Below are 23,562 nucleotides of genomic sequence, written 5' to 3' on the forward strand. Positions count from 1 at the left end.
AGGCCTATTTAGATGATCAATTTCTCCTTGTGTGAGTTTTGGAGAATTGTGTCTTTTGAAGATTTGGTTCATTTCATCTAAATTATCAAATTTGTGAGCAGTTGTTCATTATAGTCCTTTATTATAATTTAATGTCCATGGAATCAGCACTAAGGCTCCTTCTTTCATTTCTGGTATTAGTAATTTGTATCTTCTCTATGTCTTGTTTAGTCTGGCTGGAGGGTTGTCAATTTTATTCATCATGCCAATGTACTAGCTTTTGATTTCATTGATTTTTCTCTATTAATTTCCTGGTTTTAATTTTATTGATTTCTGCTCTAATTTTTATTATTTCTTCTTGTCTGCTTACTTTGAATTTAATTTGTTCTTTTTTAAATTTCTAAAAGTGGAAGCTTAGATTATTGATTTTAGATCTTTCTTTGCTAACACACACATTCAATATTATTAATTTCCCTCTAAGCACTACTTTTGCTTCATCCCACACATTTTTCTTCTTAAGATTTTATTTATTTATTTGAGAGAGAGATAGTGAGAGAGGAGGGGAGCACTCAGGTAGATGGAGGGACAGAAGTAGAAGCAGACTCCCCACTGAGCAGGGAGCCTGACTCAGGACTGGATCCCAGAACCCTAGGATCATGGACTGAGCTACAGGCAGACACTTAACCAACTGAGCCACCCAGGTGGTCCCATATCACACATTTTTATAAACTGAATTATCATTTTCATTTAGCTCAAAATAATTTCTCTTGAGAATTTTTCTTTGACCCATATATTATTCAGAGTGTGCTGTATAATCTTCAAATTTGGGGGATCCCTGGGTGGCGCAGCGGTTTAGCGCCTGCCTTTGGCCTAGGGCGTGATCCTGGAGACCCAGGATCGAATCCCACGTCGGGCTCCCGGTACATGGAGCCTGCTTCTCCCTCTGCCTATGTCTCTGCCTCTCTCTCTCTCTCTGTGTGTGACTATCATAAATAAATAAAAATTAAAAAAAAAAAAAACAAATTTGGGGTTTTTCAGCTATTTTTCTGTTACTGATTTCCAGTTTCATTCCATTGTGATCTGAGAGTGTGTATTGTATTTCTAGTCTTTTAAATTTGTTGAGATGTGTTTTATGGTCCAGAATGTGGTCTATCTTGGTGAATGGTCCATGTAAGCTTGAAAAGAATGTGTATTCTACTATTGTTGGATGAAGTAACATATACATGCCAATTAGATTCACTTGATTGATGTTATTCAGTTCAATTACATCCTCACTGATTTTCTGCCCACTAGATTTGTTAATTACTAATAAAGAGATGCTGAAATTTCCAAGTCTAATAGTAAATTTGTTTATTTCTCCTTACAGTTCTATCAGTTTTTGCCTTATGTATTCTGATGTTCTGCTGTTAGGCACATACTCATCAAGCGTTGTTATACCTTCTGGATAACTGACCCCTTTATCATTATATAATGCCACTTGTTATTATAATTTTTCTTGCTCTGGGACACCTGGGTGGTTTAGCGGTTGAGCATCTGCCTTTGGCTCAGGTCCTGATTCTGGGATCTGGGATCGAGTCCCATGCTGGGCTCCTTTTGGGAGCCTGCTTCTCCTTCTGCCTATGTCTCTGCCTCTCTCTCTCTTTCTCTCTCTGTGTCTCTCATGAATAAATAAATAAAGTCTTTAAAAATATTTTTTTCTTGCTCTGAAGTATATTCTGAAATTAATAGAACCATTCCAGTTTTCTTTTGATTAATATCAATATGGTATATCTTTCTCTATGTCTTTACTTTTATTTTTTTGTCTTTACTTTTAATTTATCTGTGTCTTTATATTTAAAGTTTCTTATAGACAACATATAATTGGGTCTTGTTTACCACTCTGATAGTCTCTGTTTTTTAATTGATGTATTTAGACCGTTCATATTTAAAGTAATTATTGATATAGTTGAATTAATATCTACTATACTTGTAACTGTTTCTATTCATTGCCTTTGTTAATTGTCTCTTTCTTCTTCCATTCTTTTTCAACCTTCCCTGGTATTAAGTGAGCATTTTACATGATTCTATTTTCTCTTCTCTCAGAATATCACTTATGTTCCTTTTAAACATGTTTTAGTGACTGCCCTGTAGTTTGCAATATACATTTACAAGTAATCTAAGTCAACTTGCAAACAACACTATAAGGTTTCATGGGTAGTACGGGTCCTTATAACAGCATTCCTAGCTCCCTCTACTGTCCCTTATAATGTTGCTGTCCATTCATTTACTTTTTCTACAAGGTATAATCATCAAATGCATTTTTGCTATATTACCATTTTGAGCAAATTGTCATCTGTTAGATCAATTAGCAATAAGAAAAATAAAATATTTTATTTATTTTCATTTATGCCTTTTCATTCTATTCTTTCTAATGTTCTTCCTTTTTTTTTGTTCTTCCTTTCTTTATGCAAATATGAGCTTCTGACCTATATCATTTTCTTCTCTGAAGAACTTCTTTTAACATTTTTTGCAAGGCAGATTTACTGGCAACAAAGTCCTCAATTTTTGCCTGTCTCAATGTCTTTATTTCTCCTTTACTTTTGAAGGGCACTTTTGTAGGATACAGAATTCTAGTTGGTGGAGATTTTCTTACAACACTTTAAACATTTCACTGTATTCTCTTCTTGCTTGGAAGGTTTCTGAAGAGAATTCTGATGTAATACTGATGCTTGTTAGTCTATAGATAAGGTGTTTTTTTTTTTTTTTTTTGCCCTTCAGGCTTCTTTCAAGATGCTTTGTCTTTGGTTTTGTGCACTTTATGAGTGTTATATGCTGCGATGGTTAATTTTCTGTGGCAAAGTGGCTGGGCCATACTGTCCAGATATTTAGTCAAACATTATTCTGGATGTTTCTGGGAAGGTGTTTTTTAGATAGGGATAACATTTCAACCAGTGGACTTTTAGTAAAGGAGAACTCCCCATACTGCGGGTGGGTCTCATCCAGTCAGTTAAAGGCTTTAATAGAACAAGCAAGAAGGAGCTCCACCAGCAGGCTGCCTTTAGACACCAACCACAACTCAGTCTCCAGCCTGTTGTGCTGTCTTACTAGGTTGGATTCATCAAGCTTCTACAGTCCCATAAGCCATCTTGGTATAAGGAGTTGTTCTAGAGGAACAGAATCCTAAGAATGTCTTTTATTTCTTTAAAGATTTTATTTATTTATTCGTGAGAGACACAGAGGCAGAGACATAAGCAGAGGAGAGAAGCAGGCTCCCTGCAAGAACCTGATGTGGGACGCGATGTCGGACCCGATCCAGGGACTCCAGGCATCCCCTAAGAAGGTCTTTTAATTCGTTCTGGAGTTTCTGGAATTGGCCCTCTGATATGATTAACTTAAAAACACTAAAAACTCTATTCCACTAATAAAAACTGCACTGGTAGTCCATGGCACGATGTGGCAATAGAGATGTGCAAAATATCACTGAATATTCCTACTCAAGCACTTAGAAAAGGCAAGTATCTGGGGGGACTATGTATATGATACCTTTGAACATTTTTGTCAAACTAACAAGTATAATGAGATTGGCTCATTCCATTATCAAACAGAAATGGTATATACGAGGGACATCTGGGTGGCTCAGTGGTTGAGCATCTGCCTTCGGGTCAGAGTGTGATTCCAGGATTGACTCCCACGTTGGGCTCCCCGCCGGGAGCCTGCTTCTCCCTCTGCCTATGTCTCTGCCTCTCTCTGTGTTTCTCATAAATAAATAAAATCTTTACCCAAAAAAAAAAAGGGGGGGGGGGGAGAGAAATGGTGTATACAAGATAGGGCCCAAGTAAGCCCTGAAGGTACAAGGAAGTTACTTGAAGAAGTGGCACAAATGCCCACAGTCCCCATTCCTGCTACACTACCTTTTCTCTCACAGCCCACATCTATGGCCTCATGGGGAGTTCCCTACAGTTTTCGTGGAAAAAGAAGACTGGAGCCTTGTTTACAGATGGTTCTGCATGACTTGCAGGCACCACCCAAAAACAGACAGCTATAGCACCACACCTGCTTTCTGGGACAGCCTTGAAGGACAGTAGTGAAAGGCAACCCTTCCGGTGGGTAGAACTTTGAGTAAGTCTACCTGGTTGTTCATTTTACTTAGAAGGGACATGTTTGAAAAATTGGTGACAGGGAAGTCTGGAGAAGAAGTGTGTGGATAGACCTCTTAGAATGAATGAAAACATGAAGATATGTGTCCCAGTTGAATGCTCACCAAAAGGTGGCCTCAGCAGAGGAAAATTTTAATAATAATGTGGATAAGATGACCTGTTCTCTGGATAGCAGTCAACCTCTTTCCCCAGCCACCCTGTCATCACACAATGGGCTCATGAACAAAGTGGCCATGGTGACAGAAATGGAGGCTATGTGTAGGTTCAGCAACATAGATCTCTACTCACCAAGGCTGACCTGCCTACAGTTCCTGCTGATCGCCCCATCTGCCAGGAGCACAGACCAACACTTAGTCACCATTCCCCAGGGTGATCAGCCAACTACCTAGCAGCAGATCAATTACATTGGGCCACTTCATTATGGATGGCACAGTCTTTTGTTCTTACTGGAAAAGACACTTACTCTGAATGCAGATTTGCCTTCCTGCACACAATGTTTCTGCCAAAATACTATCCCATGTATTTGTAGAATGGCTTATCCACCCATATGGCATTCCATGCAGGATTGTTTCTGGTTATGAACTGAATTGTGCCTCTCCAACCACCAAATTCAGATGAGGATGCTTAGTTCCCAATGTGCTGTTTGTGGGGATGGGACCTTTAAGGAGGTAACCAAGGTTATATGAGGTCTGGTGGGGCCCTAATCCAATAGGACTGGTGTCCTTATAAGAAGAGGAAGAGAAAAAAAAAAAAAAGAAGAGGAAGAGACACCAGAGTTAGCTGTGTATGTGTTTGTGTGTGTATATGCATGTGCACACCCATGCACAGAGGAAAGGTCCACATGAGGACACAGAAAAGGCAGCTCAGGAAGGTAGTCTTCACCCAACAACCCTGTTAGTACCATGATGATCTTTGACTTTTAGCTTCCAGAACTGTGAAAAATAAACCTCTGTTGTTTAAGTCACCTGTCTATGGTATTTTGTTATGACAGCCCAAGCTAACTAATACACTTTAAAAAAATATTTAATTTATTTATTCATGAGAGACAGAAAGAGAGAGAGGCAGAAACATAGGCAAAGGGAGAAGCATGCTCCTTGCTGGGAACCCGATGCATAACTTGATCCCAGGACCCCAGGATCACGACCTGAACCGAAGGCAGACACTCAACCACTGAGCCACCCAGGTGTCCCCAAACTAATACACTTCTGATCAAGGAACTCACTTCACAGAATATGAAGTATAACGGTTAGCCCATGCTGGTGGAATTCACTAGTCTTACCATGATCCACACCATCCTGAAGCAGCTGACTTGAGACACCAGTGGAAAGGCCTTCTGAAGACTCAGTTACAGTGCCACTGGTTGCAATACCTTGAAGGGTTGAGCAAGATTCTCCAGGAGGCTGTATATGCTCTGAATTGACATCCAGTATGTGGTACTATTTCTCCCATAGCTAGGATTCATGGGTTCAGGCATCAAAGAATAGAAATAGGAGTGGTACCACTCACTAGTACTTCTAGTGACGCCAGCAAAACTTTGGCTTCCTGTCCTTGCAGCCTTGTGCTCTCCCATTTGACCTACCTTCTTTTCTGTATTACCATGCTTTCCAGCTCAGCTGTGCAGTTCTAATCATAGAACCAGTAATATCAGCAGGCTTGCAAACCCTTAGCCCCACCACTAGGCAAGTGTTATAGGATTTGACAGGACCGTCCTTGTTTGGTGTTATAGACTGAATTGTGCTCCTCACTGTCACCTCAAATTCTTATGTTGAAGCCCTAAACCTCAATGTGACTGTATTTGGAGGTAGGGCCTCTAAGGAGGTAATTATGGTTAAATGGGGTAATAAGAACAGGTTCCTAATCCAATAGAACTGGTGTCCATGTAAGAGGAGGAAGAGACACTAGAGATCTCTCTCCATGCACAGAGAAAAAGCCATTCAAGGACACAGTGAGAAGGCAGCCTTCTGCAAATGCCAGAAAGAAGTCTCATCTCTGGTCTTCTGGCCTGTTGTTTAAGCCACTCAACCTGTGCTATCTTGTTATTGCAGCCCAAGGAGACTAATATAATACTTAGTAACCAGGTTGTATTCACTTAATCTGGCTACATAAGGGAAAGTATGTTTAGAATAAGCATTATCCAATTTCATGCTATGAATATCATGTCTTTTGCACTGACATTGCCTTCCTTAGTTACACATATATTTATGCCCGGAGCAGCTGGGAACCACAAAATCAGGCAAGATGGGAAAAAAAAAAAAATTGGATGAAAAAGATACAAAGTTTCTTACATCCTCCCATCACCTTCAGACCTTAGAAACTTTTTCAATGAAGTCCATACTTTAGGTACCCTCATATTCAGTCTGAGTACACAATCATATAAGCACCTAAGTCAGTTTTTCCAGCTTCAATCTCACGTGCTTGGAGAAACAAGCATTTCAATTACCTATTTCCATTTCATTGAGACCACTGTTCTAAGGGTGATGTGTAATATTGCATCTCATCTAAGGGTGATAAAGAGACATAATATTATGTCTCTTTGTCCTTTTTCCAAAACCACAATGTCATCTTCATTCTGCTGTTCTCCTGATTTGACCACAAACTGGAATCCCAGCAACTCTTAACAGCCTCTAGAAAATCTGACCTAATATAACCCCAATCTCCAACTTGTACAAAGGGAAGTATGGTAATTAAGGAGAAAGAGCTTCATTACCAAAACTCGACTATAGCTGTGGATGATAATTTTAAGTTTCAACTGGTTTGTAGAAGGTTTCTGTTCAGCACTAAATATACAGGCCTGTTCATTTGCAAGGATCTTCGTGGTGCTCATTATCCCCACCTAACGGCCTCATGACAAGTTGTCATCAGTTGAAGGAACTGATGTGGTATACTAAAAGGAAATTAGTTCAGAAGCAGATGAAAAGACAAAGGTTTCATAAAAAGAAAGTGTGACTCCACATGTGCTTAAGAGATAGAAAAGTGTAAGAGAAAGTTGTTTCTACTTGGACAAGATAAAGCTGGATGATCTACCAAAGCATGCCTGTGTTGAGTCCACCAGAGAGCTGAGATTGCAAAACCACTTGGTAAACTGAAGTCCAAAGCACAATAAACCTCTCAAAGAGGCACATGCACATGAACCATATCATCTCCCACAGATAATGAAAAGGAAAGATGGCAGCCATAAAAGCTGTGAAAAAGAAAAGTAACTGAAATTTTAACCATTTCTTAAAAGCTAAGTGTGGGCTATCATGATAGTTTACAATCTCAGAGGCTCATAAGAAAAGCAAGCTTTTGCCCATTTTTCAAGGTTTTTAAAATATTTTATTTATTTGTTTAAGAGAAGGAGCATGGGGGGGGGATGGTGTGGGAGGGCAAAGGGAGAAGGAGAAGCAGGCTCCTCGCTGAGCAGGGAGCCCAACATGGGGCTTGATCCCAGGACCCTACTAGCTAGGCTCATGATCTGAGCCAAAAGCAGATGCTTAACCAACTGAGCCACCCAGATGCCCCATCAGGTGTTTTTCTCAGACTTCCACTAAGGGCTCTTAACTGCCTCTGGAAAATCTGGCCTAACATAACCCCAATCTCCAAATTGTACAGGGTGGGGTAGGAGACTCCAGGTTGCCTCAGGGGTGTAGGCATGCAGATCATGATCTACCACTGGCACAAAACCCAGTCACTTCTCTCATTTGAAATAAAAGTCACCTACCATTGATGTTGGAGCAAGAAACCCTGCCTACCCTTGGTTTCAGGTATTGGTCCACTCCAGTGAGGGGTTAACCCGGGCTGGGGCAAGGGGCTGAGGAGAAAGAGAGTGAGGAAGATGGGAGAGATGAGAGATACAGCAGTAGAATTGGAGGAGGAATAGAGAGGAGGCAGGAGGAGTCAATAGAGGCAGAAGAGGGCTTACGTTCCTGGGCCGTTCTGTTCATAACAGCACCCGCGCCCCCAAATCCCCACCTCTCACCTTCAGCTCTCAGACCCCACAAGGACAGTCTCTCCACCCATCGCAGTTTCCAACCTCATTTGTTCCTCTCCCCACTCCTTGTCAGAGCCTGGCTCTCTGGGTTTCCCCACCCTTCTGTGATCTCTCAACATCCTTTCAACAGATTTCTTTTCTTCTGAAATCAGCCAGAGTCTATTTCTGTTCCTTGCAGTCGTAAACCTTAACTCATCTTAAAGTTCTGGAGGAATGCTTTGTGATGGTACTTACTTCTCAACTTTTTCATTTTTTTATTCAGCTCTAAATATACAGGCCTATGTTAATTTCCACTTCATCTTCTCCTCAAACTTTGAGGAGAACACCTTCCTCTTCCTAACAAGAGTAGCCCCTTTGCCTCCTTCCTTGATTCAAGCCTTATCCATCTCTAGAAACAAAATAACTTCCAGAGCACTGGGCATCTTTCTGACTCTGTTCTTCAGCCAGTGGCTTTTTTCTTTCAATATCAATTTGTTGTTGTTGTTCTGTGTATTGGGTAAGAGAAGGAATGGCTTTGGGATAAAATAAAGAGGTAAAGGGGAATGAAATACACAGATTGTTATTTTGAGATGTAATGTGGATTTATATATATTATGTGTGTAAATATTTAGTGTGGTGGTATTTTGTGTATATAAGTAATGTACACACTGTAAGACACCTTGGGTACACATACCCTGTGGCCCAGTAATGGGTACTCTTGGGTACACTGATACATGTTTTTTTTTAAGACGTGAAGTTTCTAGGTCATAATATATCGAGAAATTGGAAGGAAGTTGACTTGGCCAAACTCTCAGAAAACAGCCTGTGAGTGTCTAAGAGTCACAGCCCTGCCTTGTGGCCTCAATGGCATGTGGTTGATTTTGAGTCAACGCAAGTAAGTTTGGTCTGATTTGTCTGAGTGTTCAGTGTAAACCTTAAACATGGCTGATTACTTTGTATTGTGGATCTGACGAATATAGAAACATAAGAAAAACTTACAATAGCAGCAACAACAAAACCCAGAAGTGTATGAAAAAAAAAAGGAAGGTTCTCCTGCCTCCCAGTCCCACTCCACTGCTGACACATCTTTACATATTATACATAGGAGTCGGTGGTGGCTTTGGAGTGTGATGGGTGCTACGTAGCCAAGGAAGTCCCAAGTCTTGCCTTGACAAATCATCTGCCCTCTCTGGGCAATGAGAAAAGTGTGAAGGCAAGGAAGAGGAAAAAACTGTACTACTTGCAGAAATGTCACCTCTGGACAGGAAACTCTGGATAAAACTAGGACAGAATATGTGGTTTATGAGCTCTTCCCTAGCCCTAGGCCCAGAGTGGCTTTACTTTGTTTTCTGAGGTGGAAGTGACATGAGAGAATTCAATCAAAGGAGGGGGACAGAGAGAAGGCAGGACAGATGGCCACCCAGGTCAACTGTACTCTAGTCGTGTCAAGTTAGTAGGAAAAATACTTGGGGTTATGTGTGGGGGTATGGACGCTAAATCCGTACTTACACTCCTCTAGCAAGGGATTGCCTGCTGCCCTACATGGGTTCCATGGTGTAATGGTGAGCACTCTGGACTCTGAATCCAGCGATCCGAGTTCAAATCTCGGTGGGACCTTTCCCTTTAACCGGAATAAGGGTGATTTTTTTACTGTGGATGGGCCTTTTGGGTCCCAGGAGCACAATCCAGGGGACCCGCGCCCCCTTCCTCCCCCTCCCTCGCAGCCGCATCCCCCGCGCTCTGCCTCCTGGTCCTCAGGAATCGAGGACCCCGCAGCCTGCTTCTCAGAGTTGGGGTTACCGTGGGGCCTGTGGGGCCTCCGGAGAGGGGGTGTAGAGGCTGAAGCTGCGGCCTCTAAACTCTCCACCGCGAGGGGCTCCCGCCGCGTCCTATAACTGCACCCACTGTCTGAGAGGCAGCTTGTGAAGCGGGTGCTCAGTCTCTGGAGGCTGTTTTGTTCTGAGGTTGATGGTTCAGAGACCTAAGCTGGAAGTACAATGTGGGTATTTTTGAACCAAGAAATTGAAACCTTATTCCCTTTTTATGGAGCTGGTCAGATGAGCTAATAAAGTCCGGGATGCTCCCAGGCCAGATTGCAGTTGCTAAGAGAGCATGACTTCACTCTCCTAGGAGGGGCCACAGCCACTGAAAAGCGTCACTGGTGCCACTTGAATAAAATCAGTTTTCATCACATCCAGTCTTCAGGTAGTATCGCCTCCCCAATACAAGACACCCTATGGATGATTTTATGCGAAGTGCCATTTCCCAGGGTCTACAAGCTAAAATGTGCTTACTCACTGACTCCTTTCAACAGGACCATCTCCTATCAGTATCCTCATTTTCCATCTGAGAACACTGAGAAAGGAAAGGTGAAATAACCTGTCCAGTCACTCAGCCAGTGAGTGGGATTTGAAAGCAGAAATTGGAACCCAAGACAGCCTGGCTCCAGATGATAGGCTCAGAACCACCATGTTTACACTCCTCCTAATTAAAAAAAAAAAAAAAAAAAAAAAAGGTAAAATACTTGACAAGAAATACAAGTCTGTGTATTTATTTTGAAAAAATACCTAGGGGAATCATGCAACAAGCATAAACCTATCCTAAATATCCTTATGACCCCCACCCCCTGCCTCTCAAATACCCTTCTTACCTAATGGCTGCTCCTGCAAACTCTCCAACTTAAACACACTTTGTGCCACAACCAGGTGTTTCCTCCCCTTAAAATTTTCCTCCCACCTACCCCATACCTCTTCCATATCTATTCTGTTCTTTCACTTCCAGGACGTTCATTTTTTTATATTTAAAAATATGAAAAATAGGGGTCCTGGCTGGCTTAGTCAATAGAGCAAGTGACTTGGCCTCTGTGTTGTGAATTCAACTCCTACCTTGGGCATGGAGCCTATTTAAAATAAACAAATAAATGAAAAATACATAAAGAAGATAAGCTGTCACCCCTATTCCCACCACCTGGAATTAACTACGTCTACCATCTTTACTTATTTTTCTTCAAATCTATTTTTTAAGTTATTCTAATTTTTTGCAAAAGTTATACACGTTTATTGTACAAATGGCAAAATTCAAATGATGCAGAAAATGCATATATGTAAAATTCTGAAACATCTTAAAATCAGAAATAACTTTGTATACATTAGGTAATTATTAATGGAGTTACACTTGGTATATTTATAGTGAAAATGATATATTTATAAATATGCTTTTATAAAATTGAGCTCTTATAGGTCTATTTTTATTTGAAAGTATTCAATTTAATAGGGCATGAACTTAACTGAAGAAAAGAGATACAAAACAAGTATGAAGGAATTGTTGAATGTTCAATCAAATTGTTCACCACATGAGATACTTTTCTAAAAGAACTCTCCAAGGCTAAAGACAAGAATAATAATGAATTAAAATTAAGACAGTAAAATTTGAATGATTTCTTATTTTTAAAATCAAATTTCTTAACATGCAGTTTTGTAAATAATACAATGCATTCATTTCAAGTTTGATGACTTTTGACAAGTGGGTGCACCCTGTAACCATTACCCCGTTCTAGAAAAAAGAACGTTTCCATTGCTCCAAAATGTCTTGTATCCCTTTGCAGCCTATCCTCGCACCATTCCTCATGCTAGGCAATCAACGATCTAGTTGTGTCATTATGAATTAGTTTTGTCTGTTCTAGAAATTCACATAAATGGAACCATTTATGTATGGTACTCTTAGTATGTACTCAGCATGATATTTTTGAGATTCTTATTGTTGCCACATATCAGGAATCTGTTCCATTGCACTGAAGAGTCGTATTCCTTTGTATGAATATATCACAATTATATCCATTCACTTCTTGATGGACATTTAATTATGTTTCCAGGGGCACTTGGGTGGCTCAGTGGGTTAAGTATCCAGCTCTTGATTTCGGCTCAGATCATGATACCACGGTTGTGAGATAGAGCCCTGTGTTGGCCTCTGAGCTGGGTGTGGAGCCTGCTTAAGATTCTCTCTCTCCCTCTGCCCATCCCGCTCCATTTCTCCCTCTCTTTAAAAATAAAATGGTTATGTTTCCAGTTTGGGGACTGTTATAAACATGTTCCTTTTTTAGGCATATGTTTTATAAATTCCATTTAAAATTTAATTTTTTAATACTAACTTATTTTGTGAATGGATGTTACACTCACAAATACAAAATTCACTCAAATGTTACAAAACTCTTAAGCAGAAGTCTACACATTTTTCTTTATATTTCATAATTAAGAGGAAAAAACCTTATTTTGGATCTATGCAACAATTCTTCTTTGAGGTACTTAATATTTTCATATGACATTTGCAAAATTGGCCTAGCAACAGAAGGAACTGGCCCAAGGTCAAACAAAAGGCAAATAAATGGTGGAGCCAGGACTGAAAGGGAGGCCTCCCAGAGCCTGTGCTCCTAACCACAAACTGAACCTAATATGTCTGTAATAACAACCTTGGTGTTTGATTAGGCTTGGAAATCAATATCCAAGTGCTGTATCGGTCTTCTGTTTGTTCAGAAACATTCTGATCAGGAAGCATAACGGTGCTGACAACTGAGGCTGGGAAATCCGTTTAACACTCTAGAAACCCAAGTTTTCTCATCAGTAAGGCACACACTGAAAGTTGACTTCAGTCTTGGTTCAGACTTTTTAAAAAAGATTTATTTATTTATTTGAGAGACAGAGAAGGGGGTGGAAGGGGTCGTCAGAGGAGAGACCATCCTGAAGCTGACTCCTCACCGATGACTGGGCTCCATCCCAGAACTCTGAGATCATGACCTGAATCGAAATCATGAGTCTGACGCTCAACAGACTGGGCCACCCAGGCACCCCTTGGTTTGGACACTTTATATTTGTTTATCCTGCTGCTGGGGAGAAGTTCCCGGCTCTTCTTCATCAAACTAGATCAGTCTATAGGACGTAAGACTTTCTCTTTCAGTGTCCTGGATACTCAATAGGCATTCCCTGCTTTTTAGGTGGTTTTCTTTGGACCTGCCCTTTTGTACCATCTCTTCCCCACCTCCACTCCCAACACCTTGTGTCATAGGTGGTCTCAGTAACTTCTGGGCTGAACAGATCTTAATATTGTTCCTAAGGTGGCCAATAGGGAGGTGTGATAATCATTTGGGACATGGCCATGACTTTGTTTGGCTAAGTAATTTCTGTTTGCCAGGACATTGTGCATTGGAAGTGAACAAGGTAAGACAACACCCTGCGAAAGAGACTAGTAAACACGACTGCCCATAGCTGCCAACACTGGACCTGTTTTGTGTTTTTTTTTTCCTGGTTGGTTTTCTTATGAACCAGTTTTCATTGAACCAGTTCAATTTAAGGGCATTTTCAGATAGGGAAAATCTAAAATTACCTCTGACAATTGAAAAAAAAAAAAAAAAAACCAACCTGTTATTTACAATTCCTACTGCCATTTAAGAAGGAATATTAAGGAAGCTTCCTAATTTGCCAAGCTACTGAAGCATGTCAGGTACAAACTGGAGGTTTAGAAAGAGCTATTATTTTTCTATATATGAAAGTATTGAGAGCCTGAGAGAAGAGGTGGGAGGAAGAGGAAACCGAAGCCAGAAATACGAAGAAGCTGCTTTGGGGTAGGAAGGATGGGTGGGTGCTGTCTTGGGAACTGGCTAGCCATGGCTGTAAGGTGTAAAAGCAAGACATTAATTAAGCAAGGCAGCTAATACTTAAAAAATGAAGGCTAAGGCAAGATTAGATATTTAAAGGACAGGAGATGGGAAGACAGCCTAGTTGCACCTCTCACAAGATAAGCAGATAAGACACTGGTCACCATTCACTCCCAACACCCTTTATTTTATGTTCCTGGAAGCATCACAGGGCATTCAACCAAGGTTCAGGTCTGACTTGTGTGGACTCTGTGTCCAAGACCCGGATGTCAGGGGCCGCTTCCTTGCATAGAATGAGAGTGTGTGACATTTCAAGTAAATCAAGACACATGGGACACCTGGGTGACTCAGCGGTTTAGCGCCTGCCTTTGGCCCAGGGCATGACCCTGGGGTCCTGGGATCAAGGTCCACATCAGACTCCCTGCGTGGAGCCTGCTTCTCTCTGCCTATGTCTCTGCCTCTTTCTCTCAGTCTCTCATTAATAAACAAAGCAAAACAAAACAAAAACAAAACAAAACAAACAAAAAAACAAAACAAACGCCCAAGACACAAATTGACCCGTTGCAGGCAGCTTTTACCTTGCACTTTGAAGTGAGAGCGCCTCCTATCCTAAGACCCAGCAAATGTTCCTTGGACTCTGTTGTGAAGAAAAGCAGCTGGGTAGAGAAGTACACCTAATTCTGAGATATGGGAACAATGCTAGATTTAACCCCACCTTCTCCACGTGGGGTTAAAGTGAACAACCTGAAACATAAACCAGCAAGCAAAATATTCCACCAAGAAGGAGCCTGGGTGCCCACCAAAAGATGGATGGATGTGGTCTATATATACAATGGAATACTACTCAGCCATTAGAAACGACAAATACCCATTTGCTTCGACGTGGATGGAACTGGAGGGTATGATGCTGAGTGAAGTAAGTCAAGGACAATCATTATATGGTTTTACTCATAAGGGGAATATAAAACTAGTGAAACTATTTCACATAAAAAATAGTGAAAGGGATTAAAGGGGAAAGGAGAGAAAATGAGTAGGAAATATCAGGGAGACAGAACATGAGAGACTCCTAACTCTGGGAAACGAACAAGGGGTGGTGGAAGGGGAGGGGAGCGGGGGGATGGGGGTGACTGGGTGACGGGCACTGAGGGGGGCCCTTGACGGGATGAGCACTGGGTGTTATGCTATATGTTGGCAAATTGAACTCCAATAAAAAATATGCATATTTAAAAAATTAGGTTCATAAAAAAAATAGCTGCATCTACTTGAAAACAGAAAATAAAAGGTATCTTCCCGCGCTATTTCTTTGTACTGTAGAAACCAAGGGAAAGGGCCAACACATTACCAGCCCCCCACAAATTATACAGCCGAGTCTCCCCACATTTGAGGAAATCGCAGGGGTCGGCACATGCTGAGGGTAACAGACAGAACTCGCTCTGGGAAAACCACCTCCCCGACTGTATCTCCCCAACCAAGGAAGTAAAACTCGCGTTGCCCCGCGGCCCAACACACCCTCACACGACCTACACTGTGCACACGCTCGCTTTGCTCCCCGCGCCTCTCAGCCTCCTTGGCTCTCTCACACCCGCAACACACGCAGCTTCGACCAACACTCCCAGACTCCTTCCCGCAGCTCCCGATACTGTCTGTGGGCCGCAGGGGCCCCGGCGGTAGCCGCGCGAGGCCATATTTATCCAGGACCCGCCCCGTCTGTGACGTCACGGGAGCGGCCCCACCCCCGCCTCTTGCCCCGCCCACTCCTCCCTCCTCCTGCGGCGTCCCGCGGACCCAGCGGCGGGCGGCGGGCGGGGGGCGGGCGGGGGGGGGGAGTGACGCCCGCCTCTCGCTCCTGCGCTCCCGCCCTCCCACCCCCACCCGCTGCGGCGGAGGGCGCGGGGTCTGCACCTGCAGCCTGCGGGGAACCTGCGTGTCTGTCCGGCTGCTGACGCCCCCGTGCCTTTTTTCAAATGATGCCTTACGAAGTGTGGAGTAGAACATTTAGGATTACAAAGGAAACGGGTTCCTTTCACATCCTCTCAATTATTTTTGTGATACGGGATCTCAATTAAAATTTGGAAGTCAGACCCTGTCTGTCTTTTGCCTCATATATTTTGGTTACTTTTTCACGATTTCTACTCTTGGCTCAAACTGGTGCATAAGCACTTAGGCCTAACACTTTTTGGGTCTTTATTTTTTTTAGATTTTCTAATATGGCGCTAACACATTTAAGTATTAGTTTAGTTTAGTTTCTCTGTAATAAGTTTCTCTGTAATAAGAAGCCAAAAGTAGATAAACCTACTACTTAGGAATTAACGTTTTAGTATTTTGTCGTATTTGGAAATGATCTAGATATTTATTGAATTTAACTTCCTGTTTAACCTAACTTAGCAAAACTGTAAGGTTACCAAAAAGATTTGGGAAAACTATTTAAGCTGACACAACATGAATTTATTTGGCTAGTAAACTCCAGTAGAATAAAAGTTTTATATTTAATGCTGGAACTCTAAAGATGTCTCTTTTAACTAAACCATCAACCTTAAACTAGCTTTTATAATTTAGTATTTTTCCAGATCATATAAACTTGAAAAACTCTTGGGTTAGTTTTTTTTTTTTTTCTTTTCCTTTCTTTTTTAGAGAGGAAGGGATTGAAGGCAGAGAGAGAGGGAGAGAGAGAATCCTAAGCAGGCTCCACTCACAGCATGGAGCCTGATGTGGGGCTGATCTCATGACCCTGAGATTTAGACCTGAGTGGGGAGGCGACAGATCTGAGCTGAAATCAAGAGCACCAACCAGGCACCCCAATTTCTAGGTTTTCAAACCAAGTAAATAGAGCTCTTTTATAAATTAATTTTAACAATACTGTGGCCTCTGGGTAGCTTAGTCGGTTAAGCATCTGCCTTGGGCTCAGGTCATGATCTCAGGGTTTTATGACAGAGCCACATGTCGGCTGGCTGCTCAGTGGGAAGTACTCCCTCTGCTGCTCCCCTTGCTTGTGTGCGTACTCTCTCTGTCAAATAAATAAAATCTTTTAAAAAACTAAATTAATTTCAACAATACCATCCAAAAGTAGAAAAATATTTGACATTTACAATATATATACAGACACACACAGATGGGTGCGAAGACTCTATAGTTACTAATATTTCTAGAGATTTTATGATTTGTATTTGTCCCTGAAATTAATTTTACGGAGACTGTGCTAGACGTTTGGGCATCAAGTCCCTTTTGGCAGTTTGTATTTTATGTGGCCTCTCCCTTTTTTTCTCTCCTTTAGTCTCAGGTGATTGTGGGCTGTGTTTACATTTCAAAGACATAAGATGCGTAACTTCAAGGGACAGAGAAAGAATCTAAGTTTCTCCAAGAAGGACTTTGTTTTTTTAAGGCAAATATTTTACAAGTCTTTTTCAGATAAAGAGGGGAAGTGTGGGGATTGGGAAGGAATACGTGAATTCTGAATTGCTTCTAAAACTAACTTTTGTTTTGCAAAAAGATACATATGGTAAGGACAGTTGCTATCAGTTTCTCAAAGATTGGGTTTTAAGTTAAATGACACCTTTGGCTGAGCCACCTATCCAACTACATTATCTGCTTTGTTTCTTTCCCTCTGGGTACAGGGTTTTAATTTTAAATATTTCTGGCAGTATTGAATAACCCTCCTTGGGTGTAAGCTGGGTCCCTAAAGAGGGTGCAAAGGATATTACCTTTCCAAAATCCAAAGTCACTCTCAAAGGCAGCCAGACAAAGAACCAATAACTTGTATGCCCCAGGCAGACAAAAAGCCTAGCCCAGTAAGCAAAACCAGATGAACAAGAAGACAATAGCTATCCCAAGGAAAGAAAGGATCACTATAATGGGTTTGGATTTGAAAAGAAAGAGACAATGTGAAATTTTATTTTTCCTCTCTCAGTTGGGCACTACAGATAGAGATTCAGAACTGATTCTGGTAAGAATTTTCACCCTTCACTGGCTTCTGCCAGTTTTTCCAGGATCCCCTCTGCAGGCTCTAGTATCTACCAATTTCCCCAGGTCTGTTTAAAGGAATAATACAGCAGTTTACCAGAAAATCACTCATTTTCATCAACTCTAGGAGGGGCCCATATGGTGCCCCCCTTTGAAGGTAGGTATGGAAGTGTCTATAAGGCCATCGAATTGGAGGACTTTTATTTACAGTTGTGTAGTGTTTTCAGAGTGGAAAAACAATTCAGACAGAGGATTAGTAAAATGAGTACCCAAAGGAGTATAGAGGGGAGCAATAATAGTATAGTAGTTACAGCAGTGTTACAGTTTTTTGTTTTAGGTATCTATCTATCTATCTACCTATCTATCTATCTGTCTATCTATCTATCTATCTATCTATCTAAAAGATTTTTATTTATTTATTTGACAGAGAGAGAGGAGGAGAGAGCAAGTGAGCACAAGCAGGGGGAGCGGCAGAGGGAGAGGGAGAAGCAGGCTCCCTCTGTGGAGCAGCGAGCCCCATGTGGGGCTCAATCCCAGGACCCTAGGATTATGACCTGAGCAGAAGGCAGACGCCCAACCAACTGAGCCACCCAGGTGGCCCTCATGTACCTCTTATACCCTTAATTTTCCATGAGCCCTTCGCAATGAATCTTTCAATGAACTGGAAGACTTCTGGAGGCTTTTGCTTGCCAATTAAAACAGGTATCCCATTCTGTTTAATTTGACAACCCTTGGGCAGTCCTGGTGGCTCAGAGGTTTAGCGCCGCCTTCAGCCCAGGGTGTGATCCTGGAGACCCGGGATTGAGTCCCATGTCAGGCTCCCTGCATGGAGCCTGCTTCTCCCTCTGCCTGTGTCTGTTCCTCCTCTGTTCCTGTGTCTGTCTCTCTCTCTCTGTGTCTTTCATGAATAAATAAAATCTTTTAAAAAAAATCTACAACCCTGACTTTTAAATACACTTCTCAAACTATCTTACCTATTTGGAATGTTCCACATCTTGGCCCTTGTAATCCCAAGTTGTTTTTAGTAAAATTTTGCCATTTCTACAGCTAGTCACACAGCTCCTGGTACCAGAGTTTTCAGATGTAAAGTAAGCAGGTGTGCCAGAAGGTGGCGTGCTTGACTCTTCAGAATTTCAAAATCCTATCCGCTAAGCCTTTGTTCACCCAAAACAAGACAAACCAGGGCACTTCAACACACCAGCGGTAACCTAAAGAAGTTACTGGCAAAGGGAAGGCCCTGCACACCACCGCAATTCCCAGCGTGGGCAAAACCAGTAGATTCCAGTAAAATGGAGAGTGGACAGAAAATGAGCAAAGGACCAACCTGCAATCCTAGCAAATGGAAACTGTGGACTGGAAAGGACTCCAACCTGGAACTGCCCAGTGGACTGAACCAAGGGCTAAGGATTGCCCCTCTGGCAGAGCCTCCTGTCAGTCTAGACTACCCGGTTACTCTTGGGCTGGAAGCTACCTAGATTCTTAGTAGCTCGAACTGAAGTAAAAAAAGAGAAGCTCAAAGCAAGAGAGACTTACCCATAGTCCTCTGAAACGGCAAGACCCTGAGCTCAAAGGACACCATGCTTGTTTTTCACTGTCCCTGAAAGCCACCAAGAGTTCACTTTGAATCCCTATGCTGCACCAAATCTGTTAAAAATACCAAATTTAAGTTTGAGTTTAAATAGAACAAACGTTTTTATTTTTTATTATTATTTTTTTAATTAATTAATTAATTTATTTATGATAGTCACAGAGAGAGAGAGAGAGAGGCAGAGACACAGGCAGAGGGAGAAGCAGGCTCCATGCACCGGGAGCCCGACGTGGGATTCGATCCCGGGTCTCCAGGATCGCGCCCTGGGCCAAAGGCAGGTGCCAAACCGCTGCGCCACCCAGGAATCCCAAACAAATGTTTTTAAAGACAGAGAGAGGGCATAAAAATAAAAGAAAGGAATTTTTGAGCAAGAAATGCATAGTTAAAAAAAAAAGAAATGCATAGTTTGGGCAAGGCTGCCCCCTTAGGAAGAGAGAGAGGGGTCTCTCAGTGAAATTCCTAGTATTGACCAGGAAATTCCAGATTGACTGGTCTAAGGTTACATTTCTGGGAGGTTGAACTGCAATTAGATTAGGTAGTAAGTCTTGTCTTACTGGGTTGGGGTCTCAACCTAAGTGATACCATTTGGGCCTGGTTTTCTTTTTAACATACTATTGAGGAGTGAACTGGGGAGACCCCAAGCCCTGGGGCCTCAATCCAGCCAGTCTTGAAGAGAGGGAGAGAAAGAGTGAAGAGTGACAGTGAGAACCAGAGCAAGAGGGAACAGCATGCCTTAAGGGATGGGTTTCTATCTTTTATTGACAGTTGTTAACTAAGGGGTGGAATATTTAGTACCTGGAGTAGGAAGCCAGGTTTCCCAATGTTTTTTCTTACTTTAGTCAGAGGTTTCCTGTCATGGCATCCGCCAGGCTTGGGCCTGTCTGTTTTGATCCAGCTTCTTGTGGAGCACGGTCAGGACAGGCCTCTGACCTTCCCAGTAGCCGCCCATGACTTCCTCATTGCTGACCTAACTGCCTACTCTGGCAATACCTAAACCAGACAAATGATACAGGAAGTTGAACTAGTTTGGGCTGCTAACCAGCTCCTCAAAAATCCACCCTGGATTTTTCTTATAGAAGCAAGAAAGAAACATGACCTACAAGAATTATAAAAAATTATAAACCTCCATTGAGACTGAAGGCTATTTTGAACTGTTGTGTATGGAAGGTTGATGTTCAGAGGTAGCAAAGAGACAAGATGGAGGAAAGTATTGTAAGTTCTGCTCTTGCATCTCACTCCGATGGCACTGTCTCAATCATTTCTTAACCCTTCAAAAATGAAATTATCAGTGGCACTTAATTGCCAAAGGGACAGGTGCAGTTTGATACCCTGGACCCACATAAGCTTTGTTGAGGAAAATAGATGAAATGTCGACAAACCTGATGGACCCTAGGATTTCTTTTTCCAGAGTCTCTTCCTCCAAAACTCCAGAGCCAATGATTGGAATGGCCTCCCCTCAGGGCTGCTTACCCATCCATAAGTATAAGCATAAAAACGATCCTCTGAGTAGAAAATTTCTCTGAAGGACTATAAAACAATAATGATGTAAATTATTTTATTGTAAGTGCTGCTCTACACTCGGGCATTCATCCTTGATTTTACCAAGACCACCAAAGACAGGTCCACCTCTACTGAGTTCCTCTCATCTCCCTGTGGATTCTTCTCCATCGTCTCCCCCTTCCTGGGAACCCTAATTCCTTCCCATCCACTGGGTTTCTGACAAGCCCTGCAGCTTCTCTCTATTTGAGAATTTCATTTCTTGATCCCCACTCCATAGTGAGACATGGTCCAACGATCTGTCCAAGTCCAGCATGTGAATCAGTGACCAGATGACTCTTTAGATTCCAGGAACCAGCAGGAGAAAAAATAAAAGTAACACTGAATTTAGACCCAAATACTCAAAACTTCAGAGACCCATCAGACACACCTACCACTTGAAGGACACAGCCTCTCTGAAGTCCCAGGCGCTAACTGGAGAGGTTTAGTTCCCACTTTCCTCCCCTAATGTGCCAGCTGTTCCCTGAAGGTCAGAATCTCTAAGGGACCTAACTTGCCTGAACAACAGATAGTTCAAAGCAAACCTACTGAACATTGGCTGGGATTTGAGCCCAGGCCTCCCAAGGGGGAGGCCAGCACCCTACCACTGAAACACCAATACTGTCCAGTGATGTGCTATACTAGGTCAAATCAGAAAGAGTCAAGGGGAAGGACTTCGAAAAAGCAACTGTCAACTAGATTTTCACAGTGCTCTCTTTGAACAACATAGTCAAAAAACAAAAAGACACCCAGAGCAAAGGCTTGCATAAGAGATTTAATGTCAAGCAATGCTATGAAGTTTTGACATTTGAATCTAAATATAGGATTTGAAAAAGCCTAATTCTAAAGTAAGCTCTTTACAAGTTGGTAACAGATCTCTGTAGAGAAGCATCAAGATTCATCTTGTTTCTTGTCTCTGGTCCATATCTATCATGGACCTGTGGAAAGTTGACTCCTTTGCTTGCTGACACATTCTCTTTGCTCACCCATTGCTTTGTATCTCCCAAACCCTTTCCTCCCACCCTGGGGATGAACACCAGTTCTTTTCCCCAAGCAGGTGTTCAGTATCCAGTGATGGTTCAGGAGGCTAGACTGGTGGGCGAGGATGTGTCTGACTTAATCCAGAAGATCTGGGTGATAACTGAGTTTCTCTCCTTCTAGGCTTCTTTGGAGTCCCTGGAAAAGGCCAAGGATTGACTCTTGCTTTTAAATTCTTCTGCCAGACACAGACCTCTATAAAATCGAATAAAAGAAAAATTTTCCAATATTTCCTCCCTTCATCATATGCTCTGACCTGGCCACCCAGAAAGGCTAGTTCAGAGAAGTATCCCAAATTTACATAGATACTCAACCCTCCTTAACTGTGAGCTACTCACACTGACTCCCTTTACTCCAAGGAAATGGGGTAAAAAGTTATTTTTACAGTGGAGAAGCCTAACAAACACTACCTCAGCTAGCTAATCAAGATTAACATCAACAGTGGTAAGTTATGGTAACAGTACATATTGTTAAATAAAGTTCAGGGATACCTGGGTGGCTCAGTCCATTGACAGTCAGATTCTTGGTTTTGGTGAAGGTCATGATCTCAGGTTTGTGGGATCAAGCCTTGGGTCTAGCTCTGGGCTCAGGAGGAAATCTGCTTCTTTCCCTCCTCCAACCCCAACTCCCATGTGTGTGTTCTCTAAAATAAATTAATTTAAAAAAAAGTTCAACCAAGTAAAATTGAAGACAGAATTGGGGTTTGGTTTGTTTGTATGTTTTTGCATTTCTTCTATGCAGAATTTTCAGTTTCTTCAGTTTTTTTCTGGGATATGTTTTTCTTCTGTGCAACCTTCTCTTCTGGTTTAGGAACAATCTTCTCTTTTTCAATAACGATCATCTCAATGTGGCAGGGAGAGCTCATGTATGGGTTAATCTGGCCATGAGCCCTGTAAGTTCTATGCTGCATCTTGGGGGCTCTGTTCACCTGGATGCACAAAAATGACTAGAGAATCTACATCTAAACTGTTACGTTCAGCATTACTCTGCATTTTTAAGCATACACAGTAGAAGTTCAGTGCTCCTTCTTGAGCCACCTAACCTTGTGTCTAGCCCCACTGTCTGGCCTGGACAGGCCTACCAAATCCAGTGACAGAATGGCACACACTCCTTCTGCAAAGTGACATCTTTCAGATACTCAGTGGCTTTTCGGATATGCATCCCCTCCCCTCGACGGCCTGGGCAGTTTCACAGGTGTTCTTAAAGTGAACACGGAGGCTTGAACCTTTTGATTTGCATGATTTTGTAGGATTTTCTGGATCAAGTGATAGCGAACAATTTTCAGAGGTTACCTCATGCTGCTTCAGGGAAGAGGCTTGAATTGGCTTTTTAAAAAGATTCCTTAATCAGGCAGCATCTCAACCAGCAAGCAGAGGAGGGCTCTGCTGGGCTAAGCAAAGGGAAGTTTTGTTGTTGTTGTTGTTGTTTTAAAGACTTATTTATTTGAGAAAGAGAGGGGAGCCGTGGGGAGGGGCAGAGCAAGAGGGAGAGTGAATCCCAAGCGGACTCCACACTCCGCGCAGAGCCCCAATGCGAGCGGATGCCATGGCCTTGAGTTCACCACCCTGGGATCAGGACTTGAGCAGAAACCAAGAGTCATATGTTTAACCAACTGTCTCACTCAGGCGCCCCCTAAAGGAAGTTTTTAAAGACAAAGAGAAGGCATTAAAAAAAAAAAAGAAAGACAGGCAGCCCGGGTGGCACAGCGGTTTAGCGCTGCCTTTAGCCCAGG

General features: G+C 42.2%; 1 long non-coding RNA gene and 2 other non-coding genes across 3 annotated transcripts; 1 reads left to right on the forward strand and 2 right to left on the reverse strand.

Moving 5' to 3' along the window:
• The first annotated feature begins 9,609 nt into the window (after window positions 1-9,609).
• On the forward strand, window positions 9,610-9,681 carry TRNAQ-CUG (transfer RNA glutamine (anticodon CUG)). The gene has a single exon. It is a non-coding gene; the product is annotated as a tRNA-Gln (tRNA).
• Window positions 9,682-11,336: 1,655 nt separating this feature from the next.
• On the reverse strand, window positions 11,337-20,228 carry LOC118351230 (uncharacterized). Its single transcript, XR_004806351.1, has 3 exons — window positions 20,091-20,228; window positions 19,202-19,312; window positions 11,337-11,448 (listed from the first exon to the last, which is right to left on the reverse strand). It is a non-coding gene; the product is annotated as an uncharacterized LOC118351230 (long non-coding RNA).
• Window positions 15,030-15,191, reverse strand: LOC112665185 (U1 spliceosomal RNA). The gene has a single exon (XR_003140275.3). It is a non-coding gene; the product is annotated as a U1 spliceosomal RNA (small nuclear RNA).
• Window positions 20,229-23,562: the final 3,334 nt, after the last annotated feature.

Source organism: Canis lupus, chromosome 17 (assembly GCF_003254725.2).
Source record: "Canis lupus dingo isolate Sandy chromosome 17, ASM325472v2, whole genome shotgun sequence".
NCBI lineage: Eukaryota > Metazoa > Chordata > Mammalia > Carnivora > Canidae > Canis > Canis lupus.